Raw genomic sequence first — 17,106 nt, forward strand, 5'->3', positions numbered from 1 at the left:
AGGCCTGGTCCTCTTCGAAGACCCCACAAATTACTAGTCCCGCAGGCGGGTACAGATAAATAGACCTATAGGTGACCATAGCTCCACAAGCCCGTCAGAACAAATCAAGCAGATCCCTGTATTGACTATGGAGTCTGAAGCACAAACCAAGGAAAATGTATGATATGCATGTATGTCCTCTATTTATAAGTAGCTGGTGGACATCTTGGGTTTCATGTGGGCCCACTAGATAGAAGAGTAGAAGATATCTCTGACATGGACTATTTTGCCTGCTTTTTCATCACTTTCCCCAACCAGGCCACAGGGGAGGAAGAATAATTCACTCCTCATTTGAATAGATAAGCTGGGGTGTCTGGGTATGAGAAGTGGGATTCAGAGGCAAGGGTAGGACTTGAAAAAGAGCAGGGAGGGCCCTATATCCAAAATGTAAGTTGAATTAATTAATTTAAAAACAAAAGAAAAATATTTAATACAAGACTTAATAGTTCACCCGTGGTAGTTCTGATATAAGATCAAATCAGGAAAGAGGAAGAGATCAAAATATGAAAGATTAGAGTATAGCCTAAAACCATCCATTGTCTAGATGTGGTATCAGCACTCAACAAGCTGAGTTGGTATTAAAGAAGATAGCTCCCTACATTCCAATCTACACCTTGAGACATAAATGAATTAGATATTCCCTGTAGAGTTATCTAGAACTGTTCAGGTAACATCTGATTTGGGTGTTAGAAGGATGTAAGCCTCTATTCCATGCACATCAAGAGCAAAGGCTTCAGTTCTGGAAATGAATATTTCCTGCATTGTGAAGTGTGTCAACTTGTGTGAAAAATTGTTCAGACACAAAACAATAACATTTATTAGATAAATGAGAGCACACTGTTACTGATAACAATGGAGTCTGTTCTGTAGAAAAACATGAGAAAACAGCACCAAATGTGAGAAAGACAGTAACTTTGGGTCCTTGTTTACTAAGTATACCCAATCTTTGTTTGCCCTTTCTGATGCCTGAAAGAAATAAGACAAGGGACCAGTAAAACCCTAAGCAAAAATCTCTCACCTATTACATGTGGTGTATCATTAGCCTTCCCTATCACCCCAGCCAGCCTAGAAGTCTCACAGATTGTGTCCATCCAAGAGTCTGGTATTTTGTTACTACTTAGCAACTTTATCAACCAATTATTTTATATACAGTTGTGTCCAGTTCCCCTCTGCATATGATGGAAGTTACCACAGTTTTCATTAGAGAAATTAGAAAGATTCTAAGCCTCTCTATAGAGAAACTCTTTCTCTCTCGTACACCAAGCTAGCCTTCCTTTGACTCAACCTTCTACATAAAAAGTCAGTAATAAATTGATATGCTTTCTAGAATGGGTGCACCATGCATATCTAGGCAACTAGTAAAAACAGCACGATCCAGGACAATGGTCTTTACTGGCACATACCTCAAACCTCATCTATCTAAAAAACTAATCCCAAGGACATTAAGCTGGATATCACACATATGCCTCCCAAATACATTGGTCAGAGCAGACTTTCATGACACATGCCTGGGAGAACCAAGACAGTGGTGATCTAGACATTGAGGTGCTTAGAAAATACGTCTTGATCTGTTTTTAAAATCTATGTCTAGCCTGAATATCATGTGGGTAAAAACGGTCAGCAGACAACAGTCATAAACATAGCCATTCATACATTTCGGTGTACTCTGTAGAACAAAGGAAAGCCTTCAGAAATGCTAAAAATAAAGTCAAGTCTTCTCTACCCTATAAACCAACCCAGAAGTAACTAAAATCTAAAGGATGAATTCTCAAGTTACAGTTGCAGAGTACTCAAACATAGGTAAGGTTCTAAAAAGGAAAGCTAAGGAATAGAATATTCTTCTTACAAGATGTCACCACTCATTAAGAGCTCCTCTGATATCAATTCTGACTTCCAGAAATTTCAAATTTTTTCTTGCTCAGGAAGCCCTGTATCTATTATTCAAAGGGAAAACTAGTAAGAGATCTATCTACATGCCCACCCTGAAGTGTTATTCCCTGACACTAAAGTACCTAGAGGAAAGACTGGCATGACCATAGTCTATATCCATCTCCTTTCCACTGGAATAAGTAAAGAAGTCAAAATGATGTGGAGAGCTATGAGAATAACCCAGATCAAAATGCCATATTATCTGAGCACCTAAACCAGGTATATAAATTACCCTGGGCAGATGGGATGTAGCAGGTGAAAAGACCCTAACTAAATGGACAAAAAGGAATAAATACCTCACTGCTTAGTACAAAGGAGAGAGAGCAGGTAATATCCAAACCAGCATGAAGCTAACCACATTCAAATCTAAAATAAAGACCAAACAAGGCTAGTGACAACGTTTGAGTAGTAATTTTATTTACTGAACCATAAAGAGTCTTAAAATTTCTTAATGAAACCCTTCTATTATTCTCAGATGTTCTACATTAGATTATAGGAGGCTGTGAGATTATGCACCAACATAGAGACATGATAAAGGAAGAAGATGATTTCCTAAAAAGCAAATTTTAATACAGTTTAACCCAGACATTCATAGGAAATATGAAAATCTGATGATTGAATGAGGCAAAACTCTGCATGCTTAAGTTCAGGCTACATATTCTTCATCATTTATAATCTAGAGTAGGAAAAATTAAATGTCAAGGAAATTGATGGGTATTAATGAGAAACAGCTTAACAAAGGTTATCCCCCTGAGAACACAATGTAAGACAAGGATATGATTCATCTCTGGGGTGGAAGGACACTTTCAAAAGCAGTGTGCAGAGAAGAAGAGGCCATTCTCTTAGATCCTGCCCAAACTGCAAGGACACAGTTGGAAGAATTGATGCTCCTACAACCAGGTTTTTCCTCATGACTATCTTCCTCACAAAGACTGGATTCAGGGCTTCCCTTACTGGATCCTTCCATTGCCATTCATTGATGTCTCTCAACCTCAGTGTACTCATTTTCGCTAAAAAGACACAAGCTAACAGAATGCATATGAAAAAAGGATCCATCCCTCTGATACATGCAAGAAACATGCCTTAACATCACAAATAGACATCAGATTAGAGTAGTGTTGGAAAAGATATTCCAAGCAAACAGACTAAAGGGAAAAGTTGGTGTAACCATTTTAACATCTGACAGAATAGACTTCAAACTGAAATTAATCAGAACAGATAGGGAAGAGCACTCCATACTCATCTAAAGAAAATCCACCACCACAAGGACACCTGTCTCCAAGTTTCTCTCATATTTGAGTTTCTATCCTGACTTCTTTTATGATGAACACTGATGAAGAATTATACTAAAAATAAATCCTTTCCTTCCCAAGTTGCAGTTGACAATGGTGTTTCATCACAACAACAAAACCTCTAGCTATTATATGCTTAAGATGGAGTTATAAGAGATGTAAATTTAAGGTATAAATTGTAAAAGAGGTCAAACTCTCTCTAGTTGCCAATGACATTATATCATACATGAGTGATCCCAAAAAGTCTACAAGAACACTTCAAGAAATGATAATTAAATTCACCAATGTGATAAAATACAATCAATTTTCATAAATGAATAGCTTTCCTTAACACCAACAAACATACAGAAACAGGGCTCATGGGCACATTCCCATTCTCAATACCTGCAAAGAAATCAAAATGCCTAGGAATAAGCATAACCAGGAAGTTGAAGGGCTTCTACAATAAAACTAAATTTCTGAAGAGATAGACAGACAAAAACACTAGGAAATGAAAAGACACCCTATGGTCTTTTGTTAGAATTAGATTTGTAACTAGAATAGAGTAGAGTAGAGTGAAGTGGAGTAGAGTAGAGTAGAGTAGAGTAGAGTAGAGTAGAGTAGAGTAGAGTAGAGTAGAGTAGAGTAGAGTAGAGTAGAATAGAGTAGAGTAGAAAGAAGAGAAGAGAAGAGAAGAGAAGAGAAGAGAAGAGAAGAGAAGAGAAGAGAATGACAATACTTTTTAACAAACTTACTTACAGATTCAATTCATTACAATTAAAATCCTAATATGATTCTTCATAGAAACAAACAAACAAAAACTATCCTAGACTTTATAGGGAATAGAAAAAAACCTTGGATTAAATCTTGATTAAAAAGAACAATGCAGGAAGAATTACCATTTCAAATCTCAAGAAATATTACAGTCACGGTAAGAAAAACAACATGGTAATGGTACAAAAGCACACATGTCAACCAATTGAACAAAATCAAAGACAAAAGCATGAATATATGAGTTCTGACCAAACAGTGCAGTCATGTGTGAGTTTCATCCTGTTAGGAAAGACTTGAACTCTATGGTGGGCTCTTTGAACTTTCCACTGCCCAAGGGAGGAGCAGCCCTGCTAGGCCACAGAGGACTTTGCAGCCAGTCCTGAAGATTGATAAAACAGGGTCAGATGAAAGGGGAGGAGGTCCTCCCCTATCAGTGGACTTGGAAAGGGGCAGAGGAGACACCCCGGGTGTCTTCAGAAATACGATCTTAATTTCTAGTTCTTCAGAATAACCAATTGAACTGGCTGTAACTTATAAAATTATGGTTCTATCAGAACTCATTGGCCAACAACTATCAAAGACCTTTCCCATTCATTCCATTTAGCTTCCTATTAGTGATCCTTATATGTCTAGCAGGATTATTATTGCCTCATTATTGAGAAACTATTATATTTATATATGTATATACATATAGAGAGAATTATATATATTATATATATATACACAATTGTATATAGCATTAGTTATGGTTTCTATCACTGAGACAAAAACACAACAGTGTGACCAAAGAGCAAGTTGAAGAACAAAGGGTATATTTGTCTTACACTTCCATAAACTGAAGTCAGGACAAAAACCTAAACATGGCCGGACCGGGAGTTAGGAGCCAATGCAGAGCCTAGGATAGTGTAGTGTTTACTGGCTTTCTCCTTGTGGTTTACTGAGTGGATTCTTACAAGATCCAGGTCTATCAGTTCAGGTATGCCATAATTCACAATGGGATGGACCGTCCCTTTATCAATCACTAATAAAGAAAATTCCCTACAGCCAGATCACATGCAGACATTCTGTCAGCTATGATCCATTCACTCCGGTGAGTTTAGCTTGTGTCAAGTGGACATAAAACTATCCAGCAAAATGTGTGTGTGTCTGTGTGAATGTGTGTGTGTATTTGTGTCTGTGTATATGTGTGTATATGTGCATGAATGTGTGTTTGAGTGTATGTGTATATGTGTCTGAATGTGTGTTTGTGTGTATGTGTTTGTGAATATGTGTCTATGTGTGTGAGTGTATATGTATGTACATAAGTGTACATATGTGTGTATGTGTGTAATGATGTGTGTATGTGTATATGTGCATGAGCATCTGTCTCTGTGTGTGTTACAGTGTGTTTCTGTATATATTAGTGCATATATGTGTATAATGTCTGTGTGCATATGGGTATATATGTTTGCATGTGAATAAGTGTAGTGTGTGTGTGTGTGTGTGCATATATGTATATGTGTGTCAGGATATTGTGATATAGATATATATTAAAGTAATATATATATATATATATAAATGATGACATATATATATGATGAATCCTTTGCCCATATATACATATTTGCATTAGGAAACTTCTACAGCAATAGGTAGAATTCCCTATCATTTTGGGGGGAATGGCATTTAGTACTTTTTATTTCTTTTATCAATCCTGTCCCTATCTTGACTCCTCATCCCACATCAAATTAACTCTTCCTGATTTCTTATTACTGTTAAACACTTCAATTCTTTAGTTATAGCTGCAGTGGTCCATCTCCATCTAGTACTTCCTAATTATTATACTTCATGACTCTCATTTGGAGTTAGATTACATCGCTCAGGTTTAGATTTTGATGATAACTTCTTCTGCAACTAGTCCACAGCTACAATTCCTACAACTGCAGGAGCTATAGCATATTTCTTTTGGTAGTGCACGATCTCATGTCACATCTTGTAGCATAGACCTTAATTCTCTTACCATGGGAAAAACACACCACATTAGGCTATCTGGCCTGAGAAACAGAATCTGTATTTTATTACCTGCCATTATTATCTATCATTCATCATTTGCTTTTCTAATTCAATTCTGAGATCGTGCACTACCAAAAGAAATATGCTATAGCTCCTGCAGTTGTAGGAATTGAGAATTACGACTACGCAAAAACATGGTCTTTATCTGATTAGAGTGTGTGCTTCATATGCATCACAGAAATAAGGAAAAGGCAGAAAAATACTATTTATGAGAAACTGTGCTGTGATGCTTATTTAAACTCTGCTTGGAAGACTGAGTAGGCTGCAGCTACATGGGTTCTTTATATGAGTTGTATATACAAAATCAGTTGTATATTGGCTCAGTGTTTCCAAAATTATTTGGAACGATAGAACGGGGTGTTCCATTTCCTCCATTGCTGGTGGGAATGTAAATTTGTAAAACAACTTTGGACATCAATATGGCACTTTCTCAGACAATTAGGAATAGGGCTTCCTCTAGATCAAGCTATACCACTCCTAGGCATATCCAAAAGATGTTCAAGTACACAACAAGGACATTTGTTCAACCATGTTTGTAGCAGCTTTATTTGTAATAGCCAGAACCTGGAAACAATCCCAGATGTCCATCAACGGAGGAATGGATACAGAAATTGTGGTACTTTTACACAATGGAATACTACTCAGCAATTAAAAACAAGGAAATCATGAAATTTGCAGGCAAATGGTGAGATCTAGAAAAGATCATCCTGAGTGAGGTATCCCAGAAGCAGAAAGACACAAACGGTATATACTCACTGATAAGTGGGTACTAGACCTATAAAATAGGATAAACATACTGAAATCTGTACACCTAAAGAAGATAAACAAGAAAGAGGACCCGGGGTAAGATGATCAATCCTTACTTAGAAACAAATGGGATGTACATTGGAAGTAGGAGAAAACAAGTAAAAGGACAGGAGATTACAATAAAGGACTCTGAAGACTCTACTTAGCAGTGTATCAAAGCAGATAACGCAGATTCATAAGCAAACCTTCAGCAGAGTGCAGGGAAAGATGGGGAAGTTAGTATGATCTGGAGAGGACAGGAGCTCCACAAGGACCAAATATATCTGGGCACAGGGGTCTTTTATGAAACTGTATCTCCAACCAAGCACCATGTATGGATATAACCTAGAACCCCTGCTCAGATGTAGCCCATGGTAGTTCAGTATCCAAGTGAGTTCCCTACTAAGGGGAACAGGGACTATTCCTGACATGAACTCAATGGCTGGCTCTTTGACCTCTCCCCTGACCCCCCAAGGAAGGAGCAGTCCTGCTAAGACACAGCGGAGGACTTTGCAGCCAGTCCTGAAGATACCTGATAAGCTAGGGTCAGATGAAAGAGGAGGAGGACCTCCCCTATCAGTGGACTTGGAAAGGGGCAGGGAGGAGATGAGAGAGGGAGGGTGGGATTGGGGGGGAATGAGGGAGGGGAATACAACGTTAATAAACTGTAACTAATTTTAAAAAAATAAAAATTTAATTAAAAAATATTAACAACAACAACAAAAAATTCCCTGCACTTTGCCCAGTGTTTGGCTATGAATCTCAGCATAAGTTTTCATACCCTGCCTGGTAGAGTCTTTCAGAGGCCCTCTGTGGTAGACTCCTGTCCTGTTCCACAGAGGAAGACAATGAAGCCAATCCTGATGAAATATGATAGACTAGGATTAGATGGAAGAGGAGGAGGACCTCCCCTATCATTGAACTTGAGGAGGAGCATAGCAGAAAAAGAGGGAGGGAAGGCGGGGTTGGGAGAAGATGTGGGAGTGGCTACAGCTGGGATACAAAGCGAATAACGTGTAATTAAAAAAAATTAAAAAGTGTCATAACCATTCTTAATTAAGACTTAGAAGAGCACTCACTTACCTCCTGTATATTTATCAAAAGATTCATGTGCAGCATCTATTGAAATAATGATGGGACCATAAGTTACTAGAGCATTCATTAGGGCTTCTTCATTCCTGGGGACACCCAAAACATTCAGGATGGTATCTGCAGGCTCCTTCCTTTACAAGGTAAAAAGGCAAGAGACTTGGTTACTCTAATCTATCCTCGGAATAATGAGTCAAAACCACAACATTGTGCACTTCTCAATAGAAAACCCCACATCTGGGCCATTGTAAAGTGTCCCTGAAAATGAAATGATACTGGGAGATATAGAAATGAAAATCAATTCTAATGTCTTCAATGACACCTCATAGGTCTTCCTATCCATAAGAAATTTTTCATGGTACAGAAATATAATAAATGTGGAATGATTTGCATGCTCTGAGTGTGCATGGAAGCAGGAACCATAGAGTCACACAATTCTGCAGTGGTGTGTACTGTAATGGTGAGCTATGAAGACCATGCATTATTTCTCCCATTTTTCTTTACCCAGGTGAACTAAAATGACAACATAGGAAGTCCACTTACCTTGGCTTCATATGGATAAGTGGCTTCCACCTCCAGACCTCTGTTGTTCTTTACATATCAGAAGGCACCAGAAATGTTGCTGTCTTTACAACCCTTACTGCCAAAAGATTGAGAGCAGTCCACTAGGTTCTGTACACTCAGTGGGATCAGTTTGCCTGTTTTCCTGAACAGCTGTCCTTCTAAAGAACCAGCCACAACAAAAGCCCAACATACATAACATGCTCCCTGAGAAGAGAAAAAAAGTATTGTCATCTACAGGAAATACTAAGTGCAACAACAACTCAAGCAGTTGAATACTTTATTAAAAAATTAACTATTTGCATCTGATAAATAGCTAGGTAAGAAGGATCAGTCTCCATAGAGCGATGTTTCATGAACCAGTGGATGCTACACAAATACACACATGTCCACATAAAGCCATGATCTACTGGACACCAGTGTGATAAATGTCTTTAATGGAAAAAAATTAAGTCTGGAGAGATATTTGGATCCATTCAGTAGAAGTTTAAGAGTAAATAATGCATGGAAATGACACAGTAAATGTATTGCCCTATTCTTGCTAAGTCATTCATTAGGACTTCCTCATTCCTCAAGACAACCAAGAATAATTTGTTACTACCAACAGAATGCTAAAAACAGGACCTGTGGCATTCAAGTTATAGAAATGTGTTTAGTGAATAGCATATCATACCACAGTCAAATAACACAGACATGACAATAACTTGTTGCATCCTCAGTAGTTGAGTAATATAGCCATGTGATGTTGCCACACCTGACTTTTCACAGGCGTCACATAGCCTTCCTTTCTCCAATCCAACATTTTGGGGATTGTAACATCCCCACGTTTCTGGATGTGTTTCCCATTTCTTGAGTCAGAACTGAACTGTTATTCATCATTGTCCTCATTTCTTCATCAGTCTTCAAAGAAAAGCACATTGAGACTCCATTGAAACAAAAGAGAAAAGGCAGAAGTATGTAAAACAATTTGAGTCACACTCACTCTGTCCCCAAATCCATTCATTTCTATAGTGAAGTTGTTCATCCACAGACCATTCACTCCACTCTGCAGTTTGATTATTTTCACATTTTATTCCCATACTGCTCTCTTCTGTTTTTCTTGCTCCTGAAAATAAACACATTAGATGGCATTTACTTCCCATTATACCTCTGCCCTAGCTGACCAAGTGGACTCGCTGCTACAGAAGTATAGAAATCAAGACAGCAAAGTACACCACTTTCAACATCCTAAAGAACAGAGACAGTGTCCAGCTTGTGCTTATCCTCTGTTACATTAATACCTCAGATAGGGGTGGCCTCTATGGACTCTATTGTATCCGAGAACCCCCAATAGTAATGAGCATGCTCTACAAGGATCCTCTTTGTGTGACCATGTGACCTACTGAGCTGTAGATTTTCTCATAGCTCCTCTTCCACTGCTCCTACTCAGCATCTAAAGTGTAATCATGTGATGGAGCAGCAGAGGCCTCTCCCAAGCACAGGATGGCAATGAAGACAGCAGAAGCCATATCTCAAGCACTTAGAGAGTGAAGAAAAATGAATTTTAAACTACATCAACAAGCTTGAGAAATTAAGCCACCCATGATGAATAAATATATTCTAATAACACCCTTAAATATTTACTCAAATATTTTAGAAATGGAAAAATATTAGTTTGGACTAGATTTGCTATGGATGACATTTAGTTTTTACAAAAAATTACACAGCATGTGGACTAAATTCTAGAAATGAAAACTGCCATGAACTACACTAACATGATCAGGAAGAGTACAATGAAAATAAAAAGTCAAAGGCTCCATAACTTCAGATCTGACCAGAAATCTCTTCCTCCACCATGACCCAGGTAAAGTCTACTCAGGCTTGCCTGTCTGCAGCAAGGATTCTGGATATATATCCAGCCAAATAGCTCCTCAACAGTTCTCTTTGGTTACTCTGTAATATGGACATATGTTGAGTGGACCAACTTCTCCACCGTGTCATTCTTATACACATTCCAAAAGTCCTTATAGTGTGCTCCTAGTTATAACCTAGTGAGTGTCATGGGATAAATTCTTTTCCAGTAGCAGTTTATCTTTCTTTATCCATTATTGCACCAGGTGAACAGGCACCTTTGTCAAATCATGACTGTTCTCTTGTAAAAACTTAGAGATCTTACCAGATGGCCTCATTAATCAAGTGTGGTCAAAGAATAAGGTTGAAGGATCCAAGCTCACATACTCTCTCTAAGCTGCTCTAACATGACCTGGCTTGATGTTATTCCCCACACTAGAATGGTAGCTAGGACCACCCTTCATCGGCATCCTTCACTACAGTGAAGATTTTCATGTATAAGTTTGGTAATTTATCAACTATGCATGGGTTCTTTCATATAGGTCAGGAACAGTGGCAATTGTGTCCCTGAAGTCTTGCTAGGAAAACATAGGTTTTCTGTTCTTTGTTCTTTACTCGTGTAATAATCCTGATTCCACTCCCCCTCTCTTTACCCCTCCCTGTCACCGTCCCTTGGCCTCATTGTTCCCCTGTTATACTGCTCCTCTGTTTCCTTTCAGAAAAGAGCAGGCCTCCCAGAGATATTAACTGAACAAGATACAATAAGACTGAACACAAACCCTCATATCAAGGCTGGATGAGGCAAACTGGGAGGATGAAAATGGTCCCAGGAGTAGAAGAAACGGTTAGAGACACTCCTACTCCTACTGTTAGGTGTCCCACCCACTCTAAGCTGAACATCCACTTAATGTATCCAGAGGGCTTGGCATAGAATTGTGTAGGCTCCATGATTGCTGATCCAATCTCTGTGAGCCCCTATGAATTCTGATGAGTTGATTTTGTGGGCCTTGTTCTCCTGGTGTCCTAAATGTCTCTGGCTCCTACAATCCTCCCTCCCTCTATTTGCTAGGGTATAATGAGTTCAGCCTAATGCATGGGCATATACCCAAAAGATGCTACATCCTACAACAAGGGCACTTAATCAATTGTGTTCATAGCAATTTTATTGATAATAACCAGAAACTGGAAACAATGCATATGTTTCTCAACAGAAGAATGGGTAAAGGAAACATGGTACATTTACATAATAGATTATTACTCAGTTCTTAGGAAAAAAAACATCATTAAACTTGTATGGAAGTGGATGGAAATAGAAAAATAATTATTCTGAGCAAAGCAACCCAGACCCAGAAAAACAAACATGATATTTATACACACTTATAGGTGAATATAAGCAGTTAAATAAAAGATAATCATGCTACAGTCCACAGACACAGAGAGACTAAGTAACAAGGACAGTGCAAGGAAAAATGCATGGATCACCATTGGAAGGGAGAATAGGTTAGATTCTGCCAGTGGATTAGGAGAAGGTGGGGACAAGAATAATCAGGTGGGGAAGGGAGAGAGTATAGAGAGTGATGACTGGAATGAGAGATGACAGGGGACACATTTAATGGGTGATGTGGAAAATTTGTGCACTGGAAACTATGAAGGTGACCCTAGTGAGAACTTCTTTAAAAAAAAAAATAAAACAGAGTCCCAATCAGAAATCTTCTGTAACCAGTCAAATCTCGCAGTGGTGTGACTGAGGCTTGAACCAAGCTACAAACCCTTTGACCCACACCTGTCCTGCCTGCAAGGTGTGCTGGGGCAGTTAGTGGCTCAGAGCATGTAAGAATGGCAAACTAATGACTATCTAACTTGAGGTCTAAGCCACAAGAGGGAGCCCATGCCCCACACTGCCTGGATGGCCTGGAACCAGAAGCTGGATGCCTCAGAGACCTAGAATAGAACAAAACAGGACTAAATGAAAATAAAAATAAACAATATAAAATACATAAGTGAAAAAAATCTCTAATGATGTCAATGAAATTATTCCTAATGATGTTTTGTTACACTCATACATCAGTGCCTAATGCAATCATCATCAGGAAGGCTTCCTACAGCAGCTGATGGGAGCAGACACATAGATCCATACCCAAACATTAGAAGGGAAAATAATTATTAAATGTACCTACAACCCACTGAACCAGAACTGTAGGAAATTGCATCCGGAACTCCATGAGTTCTGTCAAGTCTCTAGGTTAATACTTAGCTACACTAAAGTCTGGGAAGCCCAGGGAATAGTGGTTGCAAAAGTTGTGGGAGACCAATATGTAAACATTTCGCACCATGGGATAACTCATTGTTATGTCTCCATGAGTCATGACTGCCAGGCCCTTACAGGTATTTCTACCCCCAGAAACAAGCCAGTGGCAGGTGTGTATAACCGTGGATCTCTCTGTTTAAACATTTTAACTATCTCTTTCTCTGATCACCATAAGATAGTGGGGTTGGTTTTATCTCTATTCGTTCATTCATTTACAGAAATAATGTCTCACTGTGTAGACTGGGCTGACCTAGATTTGCTTTGTAGAACATATTTTCCAATTAGAGCAATCTGCCTGCCTCTACCTCCATAGTGATCGATTAAAAACATATACCACCACACCAAGGTGTGTGTACTTATAGCATATGTGTGTGTGTGGTTATGTATGTGTGTTGCTGAGTTTTACATAAAACCATATTTTCCTATCAAAATGAATTTCACCATTCATATATTTTTACTATATTATTATTCATTAGTTTACCTATTACTTTATATCCCAATCATAGTTTCCCCTTCCTCCTTTCCTCTCAGTCCCTCCCATCTCACTTCCCCCTCCTCCCTATCTCCTCAAAAAAGAGGCGGTCTTCCATGGATATCAACCAGCCTTGGCATATCAAGTTGCAATAAGACTAGATCTTCTACTATTGAGGGTAGACAAGGCAGCACAGTTAGGGGAAAGGGATCCAAAAGCAGGCATCAGAGTTAGAGACAGCCTGTACTTTTGCTGTTAGGATTCCCACATGAAGACCCAGCTGCACAACTGTTATGTGTGCAGAGGGCCAGTCCCACAATGCTCTCTGGTTGGTGGTTCAGTCTTTATGAGCCCCTTTCGGCCCAGGGTAGTTGATTCTGTTTTGTGTTTGTAGTATCCTTGACCACCATGGGTCCTTCAGTCCTTCCTCCCTCTGTTCCACAGGATTCCCCAAGCTCTGCCTAGTGTTCCTGTGGAACTTTACATTTGTTTCTATCACTTGCTCAGTGAAGCCTCTCTGATGACAGTTATGCTAGGCTCTTGTCTGCTAGTTTAGCAGAATGTCATTAACAGTGTCAGGAGTGTCTTCTCATGGCATGAGTCTCAAGCTAGGCCAGTCATTAGTTGGCCATTCCCTCAATTTCTGCTCCATTTTTTCCTCCTGCACATCCTGTAGACAGAACAAATTGTGTATCTAAGAGTTTGTGGCTGGATTGATGTCTCAGTCCCTCCACTGGAAGGCCTGACGGGTTACAATGACATTTGAAGGCAAATGCTTGGTATTAGAAAAGATCATCTGGAGTTAGGTAACTCAGACTCAGAAAAATAAATATAATATGTACTCACTTATAAGTGGCTATTAGTCATAAAATACAGAATAACATTGCTACAATCCACAAGCCTTCAAAATGCTAAATAACAAGAGGGAACATTTGAAACTCACTGAGAAAGGGAAATATATTGGACATCAGGAGTAGGTAAAGGGAGGGGACTGAATAGGAGGAGTGAGGATGGGAATAGGTATGGGAAGAACAGAGGGAGAGAGTACTGATAAAGAGCTCTGGAAATGCTGTGCATTTTTGGAATAAGGTAGAAACTTAGGACAGTGGAAACTCCCAGGAATCTATGAGGGTACCTTGGTAAGACTCCTAGATATGGGGATATTTATATATATTTTAAAAACAGTGTTATGTTTCTATTAGTGTTATCTAGTCCCAGAATATTTTTACTGTTCAGGACAAACCATGCTTCACCCTTGTCCCTTTCCATTCTCAATATTCTGTCCGATGGACATATATTCTAGATCATAATATAAATTAATTTTTAGCATACTTGAAGTCTGTCGTGTTAGTTTGATTAATGCTTTTAAGATCATTTTTGTCATAAAAGTTTTTAATATTTCACTTTATATCTAAATTATTTCACTGGTTTAAAGTGCATTTTATTAATTTATTTTTCAATGGAAAAACATTTGCCACCATTTTTTCTGGTCTGAGTACTGGTACTTTTTTTTATATAAACAGAGTTTGCTTAAAACACAAGAACACTGTTTGCATAAACAAAAAATGTTTATTCTGGAGATATATGTATATACATATATATTTTTATATATAATGTAGGTCATGCAACATATTTCTGTGAACATCAGATAGGTTTCTACCATCGCTATTGTGTCTATATTCTAGAAGTATAGGTGCAGATTTAGAACCAGTCTGACAACAACTTTCCCTATATCCACCCTGTCTCTATCTTTTGTTTGTTTCTTCCTTCCATTCTTTATTTCTTCCATTTTATCTGTCTTCCTCCACCATTTTATGCTTGTCTCAAGACTATGTTGGAGGATGCCTTCAGTGTAAAAGAGCCCATCCTTGGTGTTGACTATGCAACCAAGGGGATTTACTGGCACAGTGTGTGACAACTGCTTTATCCAAGCCTGATTTGCATTTAATATTTGATTTTAGATCTCTAAGACCCAAGAGATTCCTGTGTCTCAGAGACGGAGGAGACAATAATCAGTTCTGCAAGTGTTCTTTCCTTTTACCTTTATTGTTCAGGGATCATGCCCTCCATGGAGGCTGTGAGCAGGTAGGAATGCACTTTGGTCCTCCAAGAAGTGTGATAAATTGTGAAATGTGCTTCAATTCTCCTGAAATGTGGTCACTGAAGTGACAGTTTGGAAGGCATCTTTGCTTCACCAAATGACTCTTGGGAGCAAAGCCTGAGTCTAAAATTACACATAATCCGGCCTTTGCCTTCCTCAGACCATAAGATAAATGCTGGCACCTAGTCTTTCTCAACAATCATTCTACACAATGTTCCTTATAGAAAGGTATCATTAAATGTTGAAATGGGTGGCAGGGAGCTTAGGACACAAAAATCATGGTGGCTGCATGAAGGACAGAATGGTCATCTGCTGATATTTTTGTAGCAATCTTGACTGTCTTATGACTGGTTTGGAAAGCTTTTTGTCAACTTGACATCAGCTCAGGTGATCTGGGAAGAAGGTAACTCAACTCAGAAAAATGCCTCCTCCAGACATGTCCATACATATTTTCTTAGTTAATGATTCACATTAGAGAACCTAGATCACTGTGGACAGTGTCATTATGGGGGGTTGGTTCTTCATTGTATCAGAAAGTATGATAAGAAAGCCATAGAAAGGATACTGGTATGAGTGCCCCACTGTGGCCTCTGCTTCAATTCCTGCCTTCAAGTTACTTCCTTAAGTTCAAGCTCTGGCTTCTCCTGATGATGATCTATAACCTACAACTGAATAAACCCTTTTCTCCTCAAGTTTATTTTGGTCATGCTGTTAATCACAGCAATAGAAGATAGTCAGGCTACGAGGTAAGAACCAATATGCAGCAACAGCACTCTATTCTATGTATGTAGGAGATTTCATTCAAATAGAGTGCTGGGCAGTAAAGATCTCTCCTTGGTGTACAGAAAGTTTGTGAATCTTTTCTTTTTTTTCTCTTTTTTGACACAGTCTTCATGATTTTCATTTTTAGGGACTGCATAACATATGCATGTGTAGCAAAAATTTCTGCCCTGTTTGCCTTTGCTTGACAGTGGAAGCAGAATCTGATAGCTGCTGTTACAGATAGGCCTATTATTTTATATTTTTATACTTTATTCAGTTTATATCCCAATTGCAACCCTCCTTGTCTCCTCCCAGTCCCAACCTCCCACCCTCTCTGACCCCTACCCTCTCCTACACTACAGAATGGAAAAGCCCTTCTCCCCTACCATCTGACTCCAGCCTATCAAGTCTCAACCTAAACCTCACAGAGACCCAACAAAGAAAGAGTATTTCAGGCCAATCCCTCTTATGAACATCGATGAAAAAATACTCAATAAAGTACTCTCAAATCAAATCCAAGAACACATCAAAGATATCATCCACTATGACCAAGTAGGCTCTATCCCAGGTATGCAGGTGTGGTTCAGTATACAGAAATCCATCAATGTAATCCACCATATAAACAAACTGAAAGAAAACGACCACATGATAATCTCCTTATATGCTGAAAAAGCATTTGATAAAATCCAACATTTATTTATGTTTTAAGTCCTGGAGAGATCAGGGATACAAGGTACTTATCTAAACATAGTAAAGGCAATATACAGTAAGCCTATAGCCAATATCAAACTAAATGAAGAGAAACTTAAATTAATCCCATTGAAATCAGGGACCAGGCAATACTGCCCACTCTTTCCATTCCTATTTAACATAGTACTGGAAGTCCTTTCAAGAGCACTAAGACAATTAAATGCGATCAAGGGGATTCAGTTAGGAAGAATCAAAGTATCATTATTTGTAGATGATATGATAGTATACCTGAATGACCCCAAAAATTCTACTACGGAATTGCTACAACTGATAAACACCTTTAGCCAAGTGGCTGGATAAAACCTCAACTCAAAAAAAATTAGTAGCCCTCCTGTATATAAAAGACAAAAAGACTGAGAAAGAAATCAGGGAAACAACACAT

At 38.6% G+C, this 17,106-nt stretch overlaps 1 pseudogene; it reads right to left on the reverse strand.

Annotated features, from left to right (window-relative positions):
- Positions 1–10,009, reverse strand: part of LOC129671907 (cathepsin 7-like) — a 37,556-nt pseudogene extending 27,547 nt beyond the window's left edge.
- Between the last annotated feature and the right edge of the window lie 7,097 nt (positions 10,010–17,106).

The sequence above is a fragment of the Psammomys obesus genome, unplaced genomic scaffold (genome assembly GCF_907164565.1).
Source record: "Psammomys obesus unplaced genomic scaffold, mPsaObe1.curated_primary_1811, whole genome shotgun sequence".
Lineage (NCBI taxonomy): Eukaryota > Metazoa > Chordata > Mammalia > Rodentia > Muridae > Psammomys > Psammomys obesus.